At 48.2% G+C, this 17,500-nt stretch overlaps 1 protein-coding gene and 1 long non-coding RNA gene across 12 annotated transcripts in view; one reads left to right on the forward strand and one right to left on the reverse strand.

The window, feature by feature from the left end:
• sugct (succinyl-CoA:glutarate-CoA transferase) overlaps positions 1-17,500 on the reverse strand; it is a 75,840-nt gene that overhangs the window by 33,835 nt on the left and 24,505 nt on the right. The gene's annotated exons all lie outside the window — the stretch shown is intronic.
• LOC146511947 (uncharacterized) lies at positions 953-2,438 on the forward strand. The gene is made up of 2 exons (XR_014875952.1): positions 953-1,049; positions 1,080-2,438. It is a non-coding gene; the product is annotated as an uncharacterized LOC146511947 (long non-coding RNA).

The raw sequence follows: 17,500 nt of genomic DNA on the forward strand, positions 1-17,500 counted from the left end.
AGGAAGTCTCCAACCGTCCAAAACCTTCTTTTTCTATTTACTTTTGTTATTCCCGCCCCAAACACACCCGGCCAATCAGCGCACATTCTCAGGTGGTCTCTGTTTACAAACTCAGAGGGAACAAGCTAGCCGTGAAAACGCCCTCAGCACAGCTCCTCGTGTATTCCAGGCTCGTCTGAACATGTCAGAGGACAAACGATGGAAACACGTGAACCCTCGTTGGACAGCTGGGACGGGCTGTCGAGGACATGGATGGATGACCAGCTGATTTATTCTGAACACCAGCCAACCGGCTCGTCTCTCTGCTGTGATGTCAGACCTCCCGCCGACCTCCAGCTGTGACTGAGCTCCTCCTTCACTGCTCCTACTGTCATTACTGATGTTGTTACCGTGTGCATGGCTAATGCTGCGCCCTCTCTGTGATAACTGTTGCCTGTTCTCGTGTCTCTAGGTAAACGTGAGCGTCCGTAATGACACGCCTCTGACCTCTGAGTATTGAACAGCGTGAGTATGTTAGTGACTCGATCACGTGGGGATCTGATAATGACTGCTGGAATGAAATGTTGCTGTTTGCTAAACGAGCGACAGCTGCGACTTCAAATTAAACTCTTTGTCCATCGCGGTGCATTTTGGTATTTTAGCTCATTAGCTGCTCTCCGGTTACATAAAACACGTTTCAGCTCCTGAAACGCTCCAAAAATAACATGAAATACCAGCGGCGGCCACATTCTTCCCTCTGTCTTCCTGCTTTTGTTTGAAACTCCGTCCACTGCTGATGATTATCCGTCTGTTTATCTGTCGTTCTCTCCGAGTGTCACTGTTTAATTGGACACCCCTCCTCCTCCTCCTCCGTCCCCATGGGAAAGTATGCAGACACATTTTGATTTGATTATGGCTCACAAACCAAACTATGCTCTGTTGCATTCCTGCTCGGCAAACAGACGATGTGTGGAGCAAGGCAGCGAGCGAGCCAGGTGGGGGTTTGATTTGCTCTGCAGTCACTCCTGATGTAAAACCTCCACCTTTATCCCTCGCTGTGGGCGTCGCAGGTCGTCTCTCTGCAGGTCGTCTCTCTGCAGGTCGTCTCTCTGCAGGTCCGAGTCACCTGACCACATTGTCACATTTACCTCTTTTCTTAAAACTCCCTCTCTTCCTGTCCTTCTATAACTGCACACGTGGCTCACAGACACCCTCTACAGGCAGTCCTGTGTAACTGCACCACACTGCAACAGTGCAGCTCCTGTCCTGCAACGGTCCACATCGATCTGAAGACCTAACTCAGGATCCACAGGGGAGGCTGGGTGGAGGTCGGAGGTCACCAGGGGGACTGCCAGGACATGGTCTTTGAAACCTGTGTCGATTCCACTCACCTTTCATCCTCCCAGCCTCTGAAAGCAGAGTTACGGGAAGTTTGCTGCAACGTTAGCATTTTTAATTCAAATGATAAAACACAATGTTTTTGTCTTAAAGGAGGTTTAAAGAATAATTTTAGCTGTTTATCTGCTTCATTCACTGAAGTAAAGCAGCTCGTCTTCATCTGAATCCTGTGTACTTACACTCAGAGAGCACGTTAGCATAAAAACATCAGACAGCGGACGCCCTGCAGGACGACATCATCAGCATACATGATGATGCTAAGCTAACTCAAGCTAACAGCATGTCAGATTATCGATGCTGTTTGTGGAAAGATGAAATGTTTTTGTCTGGATGCAGCTGATATAACTATTGTATCTGTTGAGTCGATTCATTTGCTTTTACTCATTGAGCCTCTTGAGCGCCCCCTGCTGTACCTCTGCTGAACTGCAGGGAGTTTCTGTGGGGTTAAAATGAAGTGGAAGGACTTCCTGAGAAGCCAACTGAGCGTTACGATCGTGGACGTGTTAACAAAGTGTTCTACAGACAGGATGGGCTCGAGTCTGAGATTCAAACTTGCTGTGTAATAATCTGTGAGCTGGAACAGGAAGTGACAGCACCATGACAACCATCATTTCCAATCACACTGACCGCTCAGTGACTCTCAGACCCTCGTCAGGTTTGTCACGCCGAGCGCCACATCGCTCGCCTTCATGTGGTTTCTTAAACGAGTTCCCATCATGCATCAGAACAATGGCTTCCAAATGCTTGGATTTGGACCGTGAGAGGTCGGAGAGGAAGCCAGCGCCTGGCAGCTTTGTCTCTGTGTGTTTACACTCTGTTGACATTCATCAGAAAATCGTCCAATGGGAGCAGGCGAGAGCGGCAGCGCCTCGCTGTCATGTGGCGGAGAAACAGAAAGAAAGGAGAGAAATGAAGAGATGTTTAAAGGAAGCAGAAATGAAAACTCAAAGCAGAAAAAGAGGAGAAAGAACGAGAGAGAAAACAGAGTCTGAGCGCTGGGGAGAGAGAGAGAGAAGCGGAGAGGCAGGTGAGGGGGAGAAAACAGGAAGACGCTCCCGGTCTCCGATCACAAATAAAACGGGAACCACGAGAGCGGGCGGGCGGGCGAGAGAGCGAGAGAGACTCTTCATATCTGTGTGAGTCATCGTCTGTGTCCTCGATCGACCTCACAGCAGCTCTGGGAACGCAGCACCAACATCTGCTGCACACACAGTAACACAACATAACACACACACACACACACACACACACACACAGTAACACAACATAACACACACACACACACAGTAACACAACATAACACACACACACACACACACAGTAACATAACACACACACACACACACACACACAGTAACACAACATAACACACACACACACAGTAACACAACATAACACACACACACACACACAGTAACACAACATAACACACACACACACACACAGTAACACAACATAACACACACACACACAGTAACACAACATAACACACACACACACAGTAACACAACATAACACACACACACACACAGTAACACAACATAACACACACACACACACAGTAACACAACATAACACACACACACACAGTAACACAACATAACACACACACACACACACACAGTAACACAACATAACACACACACACACACAGTAACACAACATAACACACACACACACACACACAGTAACACAACATAACACACACACACACACAGTAACACAACATAACACACACACACACACACACAGTAACATAACACACACACACACACACACACACAGTAACACAACATAACACACACACACACAGTAACACAACATAACACACACACACACACACACACAGTAACACAACATAACACACACACACACACACACACACACACAGTAACACAACATAACACACACACACACAGTAACACAACATAACACACACACACACAGTAACACAACATAACACACACACACACACACACAGTAACACAACATAACACACACACACACACAGTAACACAACATAACACACACACACACAGTAACACAACATAACACACACACACACACACACAGTAACACAACATAACACACACACACACACAGTAACACAACATAACACACACACACACAGTAACACAACATAACACACACACACACAGTAACACAACATAACACACACACACACACACACACACACAGTAACACAACATAACACACACACACACACACACACAGTAACACAACATAACACACACACACACACACACAGTAACACAACATAACACACACACACACACACACAGTAACATAACACACACACACACACACACAGTAACATAACACACACACACACACACACAGTAACACAACATAACACACACACACACACACACACAGTAACACAACATAACACACACACACACACACACAGTAACACAACATAACACACACACACACAGTAACACAACATAACACACACACACACACAGTAACACAACACAACACACACACACACACAGTAACACAACATAACACACACACACACAGACACACACACACACAGTAACACAACATAACACACACACACACAGTAACACAACATAACACACACACACACAGACACAGTAACACAACATAACACACACACACAAACACACATCGCTGTGCAGCTGAAACACCGGCACTCGACCAATAACATCACACGGCTCACGCGGTCTGCAGCAGGTGGACATAGTTACAGTTATACTGAGAGGTGTGTGTGTGTGTGTGTCTGTCTGTGTGTGTGTGTGTCTGTCTGTGTGTGTGTGTGTCTGTCTGTGTGTGTGTATGTCTGTGTGTGTGTCTCTGTGTGTGTGTCTGTGTGTCTGTGTGTGTGTGTCTGTGTGTGTGTCTGTGTGTGTGTGTCTGTGTGTGTCTGTGTGTGTGTGTGTGTGTGTGTCAGTCCTGGTTTGTGACACTTTGAAAAACTCAGAAAACACAAAATCATCAGAAACTGTCACAAAGCTCCACAAACACCTGCACAGGTGCTTTTAAACAAGTCACGTAGTGCTGGAGCAAACACACCGTCATACACACACACACACACACACACACACACACACACACACACACACACCATGCAATACCATGCAGCTCTGATCAATACTATCAATAGCATCGTTCCAGCCTGTGATCAGCACCTTTGACGAGCCAATCAGAGGCTGCAACACACAGAGCCTCGTTAGCTCGTTAGCTCGTTAGCTCAGGATCAGCGGTGACAGCGAGTCTGTGCTCTCAGCTCTGCTTGATAAACATCACGGCACATATTTCTTTGTCATTGTTGTGTTTTATTTTTAGTGAAACTTTGAGTGTTTTTGTGGTTTTATAAAGTTTAAACTGAGTGTTTCTGATTCATCAGACGGGTGGAGGTCAGAGGTCTGTGTGCTGGGTGGAGGAACAGGACGGAGTTCTGCTTGTTATCAGAGGAAAACGATCAGAGCTCTGCAGGTTCAGGTTGTGTGAAATGATATTTCTCCTTCCTGATTAACAAGTCTCAGTGAAAATAAGTGAACGCCCTCTGCTGCTCTGTCTGCACAGACTCCTCTCTTTGAGCAGCTTCCTCTTTTCTTCTGGGGTCATCAAACATTTTCCACTGTGCTGATAATCAGCTCAGGTCAGGTGTGCAGCAGCACCATCAGAGGACTGCAGTGACCTCAGTGACACATCTCACTACACCGGGTTTATTCCTGAGATATCTGTTAATGGTTTATTCAAGAAGAAGTAATGAAATCTGTAAGAGGCACTGAAGCACAGGGAAGTCGTGATGATGCTACGTTAGCTCATACCTCATGTTTATATATAATAACTTATATATAATAGTCTGTTTCCATGAACCGCTCTTAGTTTTAGAACAACTGAACAGACTGAAAAAGGCTGTGAACTCATGCAGCAGTAAATCCAGTTAACATTTGACATCATGTCACATTTCTGGGGTGTTGCTCTGGTAAGCAGCAGAGAGCGTTCACCAGGTTCAGCTGTGCAGCTGCAGAGGTTGCACAGGTAGTCCAACTCCAGCAGCCACTGGTGTGAATGTCTCTGACTCACACAACCAGAAACAGACTGAGAGCCACACATCCTGCAGTGGGCTCTGTGCACCGTGGAGCCTGACTGGATTTGCCATAGAACAGCAGAGCTGGTGGGTCCACCACTGGTGCTTTCCACAGATGAGAGCAGGTTCACCCTGACTAGGGCTGCTCAATTAATTGAATTTTAATCTCGATTACGATCTGGGCTTTCAACGATCATTAAAAATGACTGAGCCGATTATTAGCCCCTCCCTCGTGCTTTACTCTCGCGCTGCGCCGTGTGGCAAATCGAGCGCACCTCTCTGCATTTCAAACACGTGTCACAACAATTAAGAGCAGCGGTCTCCAACCTTTTTTGCGCCACGGACCGGTTTATGCTCGACAATATTTTCACGGACCGGCCTTTAAGGTGTCGCGGATAAATACAACAAAATAAAACTAGTACTGGTACCGAAAAAAGAAGATTTATTCATAACACACGTGAAAAGACCCAGGAAAACCGAGTAAACTATAAAACGATAACAAAATAACGCTGAAAACCAATAAAAACCCTGAAAACTATACATTTCACACCTGAGCCTCAACTCTCGCGGCCCGGTACCAAACGACTCACGGACCGGTACCAGTCCGAGGCCCGGGGGTTGGGGACCGCTGATTAAGAGGACCCGAGGGAAGCTCGGAAAGCTAAGCAGAAGTTATTTGGAGAGGAGAGTGACTGCTGTTGGTTGAAAAGAGGTAAAAAAACTTGAGTGGTGTGGAAACATTATGGGTTCAGAGTCAGACGTGGATCAAGTAGACACAGTGTGTAAACTTTGCTACAGTGTCGTAGCTGCACCACAGAGCAACACTGCAAACTTCACTAAACATAGATGTTTACATTTTTCATTTATTTCTTATATTGCAAACATTTGCACTGTTATCAGCATTTGCACTATTTTATATTATTTTTGACAATCTTTAAAGTCATTATTCAACATTGTTATTGTTAAATAAATATCGTCGAATAATCGAGATCTCAGTGAAAATAATCGTGATGATCATTTTGCCATAATCGAGCAGCCCTAACCCCGACCACATGTTAAAGACATGGAAGGGTGTGAGACGCCATGGAGAACCTCGTGCTGCATGTAACATCGTTTCAGCATCACCTGTTGTCAGTGATGATCGAGGATGCACAGACCTCAGGCTGGGCACCGTTTTCAGTTCCTGCAGTGACATTTTGATCGACTGAGTGCATCACTGTGAACCTTGAATCCAGCCTCTGCAGGTTGGTCACCTTCATATATCAGTGTAGAGATCCAGCATGAGCTTTGAAGTTCCTTTAATTTTGGGGGCAGTAGTGTGATAAACACACGGTTACACTGATGTAACTGTTAGGCCAACATTTCCACCAGTGCAAAGCGACTGTACAGACACGATCATTACAGAGCATGAAGCTGCACCAGCTGAGGACTGTACGGGTCAGACAACACAGCAACGAGTCCGCCAGCTCAGCTGAAGGCCTCAGTGTGTGCAGTCAAAGCTCGTCTCTGACAGACCTCCGCCCTGCGTCTCCGTCACATCGTCTGTCTCCAGACCACGTCCATGTTTCACATTCAGTCTGCGAGGCTCTCATTCTTCACAGCGTACCTGGACTTTATCAAATCCACCTCTCACACTTTCCCAGATGTCCCCGAGCTGCTCTGCGCAGGCCGCCGAGGCTTCGCCGCTGATTATTTCCTTACATTACTTTCCCTCAGCTCCATCACGTCCTCCGCCCACTCTGATTACAGTCAACAAAAAGCCTCACTTATTCCTCCTCCGCACGGTCACTCAGAGGTCACAGCGACATCTGGGACGTCTGACCTCGTCACTCCTGTGGCCTTCGTGTAATCCTGGTGGATTAGCAATTACAGAGGCTAATACAGAGCCGTCATGGTTGCGATGGAGACCAGGCACGCTCTCAATACATAATGTGAAAGCTGTGGAATCAGCTGGAGCGGCGCAGAGGACGAACTTCTACACATCTGACTCATCGTGACGTAAACACGAGTTTAAATCGACCGCACGGGGCCGGTCTGTCAGCTGAGGACGGCCCAGAAACTCTGGGAACATCACAGGTAACAGGTCATAAATATCACATATAAACACAAGTTAAAAATTATCTTTTAATAACAGTCACTGTGATGTCACCCACTGATCAAGCCCCGCCTTCTCAGACGCTCTGTTGCCACAGTAACCTCACAGAAGCCATATTATTGGTCACATGATGTCATTAAAAAGGCTCCAACAGCACAAACAGGTCCAGAGGTGCAGCTCAGGTGAAGCTAGCAGCTACAGCCACCTGTGTCACCATCCACCTGTCAGTCACAGAGGCCACGCCCCTAATAATGCAAACTTCAAGCCTTCATACAGTTTAGACAGGTGAGTTATAAACAGGTGTTATGACAGTCTGTGAATCTGTGTGCTCACTGCTGCCTCTGCTGGACGGCAGAGGAACTGCAGCTTTTGTTCCCTTCGGTCAGTACGAAGATATCAGAACAACTTAATTATTTAATCAAACCATGGAAATGATCTTACAGTGAAACCATGATTCAGGATTTTAACAGCTCTTCATGTGAGCGTACGAAATGTTACCCTGATACAAACCCCCTCCCACAGCTGGAGCTGACCCCACAGCTGGAGCTGACCCCACAGCTGGAGCTGACCCCACATCTGGAGCTGACCCCACATCTGCTCTGTGTTTGATTACTCGCATATCAGAGTCTGCAAAGCACAACCAGAAAGGAGAAACGCGTCCGTCTGGATGGACAGAAGCCAAGTCGATCATTCTTTCCTCTGTGGGGCTCGCACTGTGATTACACTGGTTGCACTGGTTTGCTCCCAGTGTGCACACATGGCTGCGTGAAGCAGCGCAGGCCTCTGTCAGCCCTCCCGGGTTAAATAAAGATTTAATGAGCAGCTGTTGCTGCGTCTGCAGACGCACCTGCGACGAGCCGCTGCTGGGCGGAAGCTCCCCGATCACAGCGTGACCTATGACCTCTGACCGAGTCACCAAACAATCACACAGGAGAGTAACAGCGCAGCATGCAAACACACCCCGAATAATTAAATCACATAGGACCGCCCTCCTCCGGAGGAAGACGGTGAGAGACAGGAAGGATCTGAGTCTCCAGACTTCACCTCACATTCTGATCACGTCTCTGATTGGAGGAGGTGGTGCTCACCGGATCACAGGACCTGTAAACCACCCCGTTTTATGTGAGCGCGCTCAGAGCCGCTCAGAGCGAGGTGAAGGCCGTTATCTCGAGGTTTTAGGTTTTGCTGAGCGAGCCGACACCGAGGAGGCTGCGATGAACGTCCTGCCTCTGATCTCTGAGCTCAGTGAACACTTTATGGTCAAACTGAAGAAAACAGGATGCTCATCTGGAAATTCTGGGATGATGAACATCACGTTTTCTTCAAGAAGACTTTTAGAAAACTGGTAAAAATGTTCATTATGCAGAATCGTCTTCCTGCTGCCACGGTGATCACCTCCTACTCTCCCAGCATCCTCCTCTGTCACGCCAACCCTCTGCATTCCCTCCTTCACCACATCCATGACTCTTCTCTGAGCTCCTCTCTTTTCCTCCTGGCTGGCAGCTCCATCTTCATCCTCCCTGACCAGCTGGTCCCTTTGATGGACTCATTACCATCCTGCTCACTGAACATCTGAACATCTTCAGCTCGGCCTCCAACCCATCACAGCTCGCGTCCATCTTCAAAGCTTCGGGGATTGTAAGCGCTGCTCTGATGGAGGGACTCAAGTCTCTGTGACCTCTGACCTCAGCTTTACTTGGTTCTTCTGCCTCCTGCTCGACCTCCAGTCTTTGCTGGTTGACATTAAACACGCCGCTGCAGGTGTACCCACCCCTCAGCGTCACCATGGATACCAGATTTAAAGCTCTGTCGTGCTGTGAAGCACAGACAGGTTTACCTGTACCATCTGTGTCAGGACTAAGGCAAACAGGTGGAAACTCAAGGACGGAGATAATAAACCTTCCTGGAAAGCAGCTTTAACCCTTTAAGACCGACCATAGAACCAAGTCCGCCAGAGCTTATATTATATGTTTACATGCTGTGGAGCCATTTTTGGGAGCATTTCAAGTTGCTATACATCAATACAACCATTACAGCCTAAATTTTAATAATATGTCTGCATTAAGTGCATAGTAATTACATACATTGCAAAAAAGTGCAATAAACTACAAAAAAATTGAAAATCGTTTTTGTTTTTTTAACATATATTTCTAGTTAGAGAAATTTAAGAGGCTTATCCCTCAAAACTGTAAATACAAAAAAGTTGCACAAAATAGTTTCCCACCACAGGAAATTTATTTTGAGTGTCTTCATAGTTTTATTTTTGAAATACACCAATTTTTATACACTGCAGGAAAAATGAAAATAAATATTATAATGCAAATTTGCAAAAAAGCAGCATCTGCATCAAAATAAACTATTTCCAGCAGTGCAATATGAGTCCTAAGCATCCCAGAAACCACACAGAAAGTCATAAAGTCAAACATAACCTTTAAAAACACCAGTATAGGCTCATGAGGCCCTGATGGTAAAAAACTACATTTCCGCGAAAATGACGTCACTTCAGGTTTCGGGCAGGTCATGGCGGACATGCGATAGTTTGCACTGACGTCTATTCCAATGTTGGAAGCCCGCTCCGACCGGTTTTAAAGGGTTAAGTAATTCCTTAAGTCTTCCAGGTCTTCCAGGATGCGAGGAAACACCCTCTGACCTGGATTCAAACCCATCCTGTCACGATGGATGATTAATGAAGCCGAAAGTGACAAATCACAAAATTCCTTGACTCGTTTTTGTCCGTCATGACCGCGCCGTGTCTGACGTCAGGAGTTCATCGACATTCAGGCGGCGAGAGCCAAAGGGCGCCGTGGCTGCGACTCTCTAACCTCCTGAGCCCGACAAGCCCTCCGTCTGAGTCACGACGCAGGAAATAAAATTAGGAAATAATTACCTGATGAATAAACATCATAAATCTGTGCAGAACTCAGAGAAAATGAAGTGCAGACATCGTCCTCAGACTGAGTTACGCTGCAGACGACTGTGACCAGTTAACCTTTGAGGGTAAACTCTTTATGTCCTGTAATCCTGTGATTGGCTGATCAGAAGCTGACCAGGTGTACCTGCAGTACTGAGAGCTATCTGAGCTCTGATTGACTTCCTGAATGACCGTCGTTTGAATCAAGCTGCTGTTTACTTCATCAGAGCTCAGTTAACGGCCCTTCACTGTCGAGAGGCTCACGGCGAGCTGAACCGGAGGCTTGAACACGTCGTGACGGAGAGGCGATTTTCTCTAAGGAGGTACTCGAGGTACAAGTGTCCTCAGAAATAAACAGCTCGGCCGCTCAGCGATGGATGGCAATTACTGTGAAGAGGGAACAGGCTGTACAGCCGCGAGCGGCGAAATGGGGCCGAGGATAAGAACGCTGCCGCTGTAAATGAAGAACAAGAGGACGCGCTGCGAGCGTCACAAAGTCAGAGCGCTTTTAAACGCTCACTATGTGCCGACACCACACGAGGTTCGTCTGACCTCAGTCAGTCATTCACTCTCCTGCGTCACGGAGACTAAGAAGCCAACCTGTCCTTTAAAAACACACTTCAGTCAAATGTCACAGAGCAGGAAGTGACTAAAACAAGTCGAACTTCAACTACATCACTGAGAGGCTTTATTGACGGCCTCTCAACCCAACTCTTCCCTTTAAAGACGTGAAACGTCCTCAGCTCATGTTTCTAACTTCTTCTTCTCTCTTCTGAAGCCTTCGGCAGCTTGTAAATGTCACGTGATGACACTTAGAGCCACAAAGAGAAACAAAAATGTTGACAATAAAAAATCACGTCGGGGTTATCTCACATGTCAAAAAGACACCTGCTGTGTCTGGTGTCAGTGTGACGTGGACGCAGGTAAACTACTGACATCATCATTTTAGATACACCCACTCAGGGTCAGCTGTAGGCGGGGTTAGAGGAGACTGACGCGAGAGGATGAAAGCGAGAAGTGGCGTCTCCGCAGCCAACCTCAGACACGCGTCATCCACACCTCGTCAGGTAGACGATGGCATCTAAGCCACACCCAGGGACTCTTGCACAGGTAGGTCGGGTCACAGAGGGTTAAACACGCCTTCCTGACCGGCTGGCCACAATATGAGGTCGTCATTCAGAGCGTGCTGCTTCCTGTAGTCTGCATGGAAGACGCTAACGTCACAGGAAGTAACCTGTGACAACACCTGCGCATGGACAACGCTGCCCTTCAAAGTAAAAGTTTTGTTATTCAGTCCATGCAAACGTTTTCTGCAGGCCTTGAATGAAACGTTGCCCCTAATGTGGCAAACACACAGTTCTTCTTTTAAAAGCTTAATAATCTAATAACTCATTCAAAAAATAACAGCTGCTGGTTTCTGAAAGTGTCCCCGTGTAGCATCTCCAGCTGTGGGAGCATAGCTCAACCAGCTCGACCAGCTCGACCAGCTCGACCAGCTCTGGAACCTGAGCCTGACAGAAGAAGGAAAAGCAGCCAATCAGATCCAACCTGACGGACTGGACCCGCCTCCTGCTGATGAACCCGTAGCAGACTGTCATCTCTTGGTGTGCAGCACTCCCACCTCTGCAGTGTCAGATCACACCTGTTGGCAGGTCGCTGACATCTGGCAGCAGAGGTTATGATAATGAACCATTCACTGGTCCTCGTCCTTCAGCTCAGCCTCCCCTCTGTCTACAGTTCATATGAAACAGTTTAACATGACCAGTAACACACGCGTGTCATGAGCTGTCTGTGTTTACTCCATCCTCATTAGTGAAACAGCTCAGGGAGCTCAACCTCCTCCCTGTTTAAATGCAGTGATGAGCTCCAACCCGGCCGAACCTGAGGAACAGTTCCTAACTCCTCCGATCATCTTCAAACATCCCCGGGATCCAATCAAAGCTTCCAAAACACACACAGAGAAGCAGCAGGGTCTCATACGGAGGAATAAATCTGTCACCGTGTCCCGCAGATGATAAGAGCTATTACTGTCAGGAGACGGCAGGCCTGGAGCGACTCCTCCTCTGATTGAGTTTCAAGAGTGGTTGTGGACAAAGAAAGAGACGTGCTCAGGCCCTCGCTCTGCCAGCAGCCGCAGAGAGGCCGCAACAAGCTGCTGGACTTACAGGGACAAACCAGGGGGGCGCTCGGCAGAAACGAGAGCTGTCAGTCGCTTCACAAACACCGACTTCACCGCTCTGCAGCTGCTCTCGAGTCTAAGTGAAGGCAGAACACCAGGAACTGAGACCAGAGTATTTTTCCAAAACTGTTTCCTGAGAAAAATACTTGGGAAAGCCAGGAATGTCCCCGCCTGCTCGTCTGGTTTGTTGTGAGCCTCTGATTCGGGTGAACTTCTCAGCAGGTCGCTGATGAAGCTGAGGTGAAATACCGACAGCGGTCAGCAAACCCACGAGCGCAGACACCAACGTTTAAAATCATCACACTGATGTTCGTGGACTGAAAATACTTCGCCCTTCATCTCCGAGCGCCGCGGCCGTGGATTTGTGCCCACGCGGACCAGCCAGACGGCTCAGCGGGTGAAATGAACTGTGATGCGTTACACTGGTGAACCCCTCCCACGATCCCTGCTTCAAACGACGTCTCAGGTTATTACTCTTCGGTTCACACAGGTGGGATTTGCCTGCAGAGTTTGATTGATCGATAAACCTGTGAGAAATATATTTGATCCCCGTCGTTCTGTGAGAGCTTCCTCTCATCAGCCACACCACCTCACAGAGAGAAACAGGCAACACCGATGGAAGAGGAAGCGTTTATTACAACAGAAACAAGGATGGATTACAGGCGAATTAAATGCTTCATAACGCGTCTCATGTCGTGATGATGTCACATAAACTTAACGCCACTCTGACGCCGTCTTTAAAGTATCAGTAGTTTGTATGGAGCTGGCACTGACAGCGCCCTCTGCAGGGTTTGTGCAGCGTTTCATCAGGATTGGTCCAAACAATCACACGTGATCCCTACAATGTGATGATGATGATGATGATGATGAACTCCTTGGTGTTTGATAAAGTTTGTTTCCGTGTAAACGCAGACAAACATCAGGTTTGTCCTCGACAGGAAACACTCGACACGTTAATCTGAGACGGTGGTCGTTTTCAAACAGCCTTTCTCGTGTCTGAGCGAACGCCAACACATCATTTAGAGTACGGGTTGTCGTGTTTTGTCAACAAATGTGAAAGATTGTCGTCTTTTCCCAAAAGCAGGCTGAAAACACGTCTGGAAATAAGAGCGAGCGCCGTAGGAGAAGCAGGACGCCGCGCCGCCGTCGCGTTCAGCCCTCTGCACACGAGAGCGGGAAACTCCTCCCTCTGACATGTTGGCGGCTAAACGCTCTCTGCGCTCGGAGGAATTATTTCATCATTAAAATCAATCAAATGTCATCGTTGTGTAACGAGTCCAGCTGCGTCCGATTCACACAAACAGGAGTTTTAATGAAGAACACTCGTCTCGGTCGCCGTTACTGTAAATGCACGAATGAAGGTCGGCGTTCTCCCACGCCTGGGGCGTGTCCTCGTTGAGCCAGTCAGTTTGGTTTTTCTGTCCGAAGTGACGGACGCACCACCCAGGAGCAGACAGATAACATCCTCCGCAGCAGGAAGTTATGACCGAAGCCCGCAGCCTTCAGCTACACGTGCGCTTCCTCAGGACTCGCGGCGGCGAGAAGCTCTCCCTGCTGACTCAGCGCTGCCTCTGATAGCAGCGATTCATCGTGAGACACACGATTTATCTGCTAGAAAATAGGTTTCGGAGCCGAGGAGGACGGGCGAGCGTGGTCCCCTGAGAGGACACATGAAGCTGTGCTGACGTCACCGAGCTGCAGGAGCATCGCGTCTGTTTACCGAGCTGAAGCAAACATCTGGTATTCATATTGAAACCAGTCAAAGCTCCAAACTCAGCCTGATGTTAAACTCAAAACACGGAGGAAAGGAAGGGAAATAAGGCATACATGCGTCTGACAGCGTGCAGAGTAACTCTGCTCCAGGCTGACGGCAGGCGGACCTCAGCTGGTGATCTAGGATCAGTTTCCACTAAGCAACATCAGCTGCGCTTCAAAAGCTGCGAGTTTAAACTCGGTGTTTAGCAGGAAACACGACGGTGAGACAAGATGACTGTAAAACACAGCTTCATGTCATCGTTGGCCTCACAGGTCACACAGGCCGCCGGACCAGCTGGTCACTGACCAGTTAGAGCTGACAGCTGATCATGTGATCAACCAGAGACCTGCGCAGCTCCAACATCATCATCAGAAGCACACAGATCGGCTCGTGAGCCGAGCGCGTGGCCACACGTGTGGCGTTGGGTTCCTCTCACACTGAGCAGCAGGACTGCAACAGCTCCTCAGGGTCAGACTGACCTGCACTCAGCAGAACCACACACATACAAAGAGCCGACGTCGCTGTGAACGCCTGGACGCCACATGTCGGTGAAGCCCGGGGTCGCCGACCCGACACCTCAGACTTAAAAAAGTCACAATCATGAGGATCACGAGCTCTTCGCTTTCTGCTTCCTGACAGGTTTCTGTCTACTCGACCTGAGGACAGCTGCACCACAGTCTGACAGGTGCACCATCCAGTCACGCTCCCCACCTGCCGCTGTCCTGAGCGGGTCACGCCCTGACCTTCACACCAAAAGCAGGAGCGCGCTCAGAGCTCGTCTCATCAGGTAAGTGAAAACAGAAGACGGTGCACTTCCTGTACGTACAGACATGAACATGGACACATCCGTTCCAAACACACCAAACAGCCTGACAGAGTCCGACATCAGTAACGGACACAGCAACCAAAAGCTCGACGTGATTGGCTGTTATTGGAACTATTAACGGTTTTTGAGCTGGTGGAAAGTGAAATCCTCCCACACTTCCACATTCATCACATCAGCCCACCGATCATCCGGAGCAGAAATATATTTCCCCCGAGCTCGTTCGGCTGTCAGCCTGCGGCTTATCCGGGTTATCTGGGAACAGACGGGCAGGTCTGCGTGACCTGGAGGAAGCCTCGAGAGCGGCGAGACTTTAAATGAATTCCATCACGACGAACTTCCTGCTCACTGCTCTCTCAGACTTTCTCCCTGCATCGTTGCTCTCTGCTGGTCACCGAGGTGATGTGACCATAAAAGCGTGATGTATGATATATCAGACTCTACTTTCAGGTATTTTCCAGCCTTATTGAATCCTCTCGGTTCACACAGCCTCTCCCATAAATGTGTCTGAGCGCAGCTCTCTAAGGTAAACTAGATCAGGGCCTGCAGGTCTCTCCACGCTCCAACGAACTCTGACATTATTATCTCTTATTTCACCTTTATGTCCAACACCTGGCAGCTGACGTGACGTCAGAGGAAGCTCTCCGTCTGTCCTCACACCTTTAATGCGACCTTCAGCTCAGCCTGTTTCCCAGGAATGCTCACTGGAAGAGCGACTTCTTCTGCAGCATTTTTTATGGCATTATTTGACAATTTCCAGACAGTAATAAAACTTATTTGGGGAACTCGTGTCCAAACAAAGACATGCAGAGCTTTAAAGATGACAGAAACGCTGCATTTCAACCACGAAATGGAGCAAAGGAATGAATTAAAACATAAACTCTAGTAGCTCAGTAATTAAACCTGTTTAAGGTTGGACTGAACACCCCGTGGAGAGGTCATCCCTCCGGTCCAGGGTTAAGGCTCCGAGCTCCGCTTCCCGAGAGAAACACGTTAAAAACATCAGAGGTTCAGTTTCCCAGAGCTGCTTCATCGTCATCGTCAGTGAACAACTGAACGAGGAAGAGTCCCAGAAAGGATTCACATGTGTAAAAGGTCTGGTTATCACTCAGGGTTCAGGATCATGTTCCACTGTCTGTTTAATCTGCGCAGATTCAGCTCAGTCCTTCACCACAAACACACCAACAGCTGTAGATTCGTCTCCCTGCACAAACCTTTCTCATCATCCACAAACGGAGACTCTGCCAACGCAGCAGAAGCTGCTTGTGACTGTTGGCTGCTGAGATGTTAGATTCAGCGACAGGACGGGTCCTGCAGAAATGTACGAAAAACCACAAGTTCAGAAAAGTTACTGTAACTGATTCAGGCTGACGTCGGTACGTTGGCTGTTAGTGCAAAAACCATCCAACAACTGGATGCTTGAAACTAATGAAACTTTGCATTTGTTCTGATCAAACCATTACAGGCGCCGAAGAGGCTCTGCTGCTGTGGAGGAGCAGATAACTCTGCGTTGTTTGAGTTCTCGTCCAGAGTCGTGTAAACCCGGAGACGGTGGAGTTGAATGTTTCAGTTACAGTCCGTCGTGGCTGTGGAAGCTGCTTCCTTTGATCAAAGCTTAGCTTTACAAAGCAGGGCAAGGTGACGGGAGCAGGGCTGCTTAGCCCGGGAGTCCAAATCTCTGAGTTCCACCAAGAGTACGAACATCCCAAAGGTAAAGTTTCATTTCCTGTTTAAGCCAATAAATCAGGACAGCAGCCAGAGCGACAGAGGCTGTGCTTCAGATACAGCTCCTGCAGTATCAGACCGTTTCCCAAACAGAGGCATGAACAATGCAGCAACATGAGCAAGTCACTAAGGTTAGGGTTCAATAGGCTGTAGGACTGTAGGTGGACGGGTTGGAGGGCAAAGGCTCTGTTTAGTTGAGTGGGGAGTAAAGCATGGCGCTGCCAGAGGTGGGTGGTTTCAGCCTGAAGAGGGGCTGATTTATCTGATCTTACATGTTAGGTATCCACTTCAGAGGCTGTTTAGGTTTCAGCTGGCATAAATCAAGCGCACCTCCAGTAGTCAGGATATTAAAGCCATATTTAGCTCGATGTTTTCTGCAGGACCTTTTCTGCCCAGACAGCCTGACAGATGCATGGACGGAGGGTCTGCAGTCATAAAAACAAGGTCGGTGAGGGTCGGCCTCCGGGGGGGGGGGGGGGGGGGGGGGGTTTGGGATGATGACCTCTGACCCTCCTGATGAGGAGCTGCTGTGTGGACCAAGCTGCAG

The sequence above is a fragment of the Neolamprologus multifasciatus genome, chromosome 9, assembly GCF_963576455.1.
Source record: "Neolamprologus multifasciatus chromosome 9, fNeoMul1.2, whole genome shotgun sequence".
NCBI classification, from domain to species: domain Eukaryota; kingdom Metazoa; phylum Chordata; class Actinopteri; order Cichliformes; family Cichlidae; genus Neolamprologus; species Neolamprologus multifasciatus.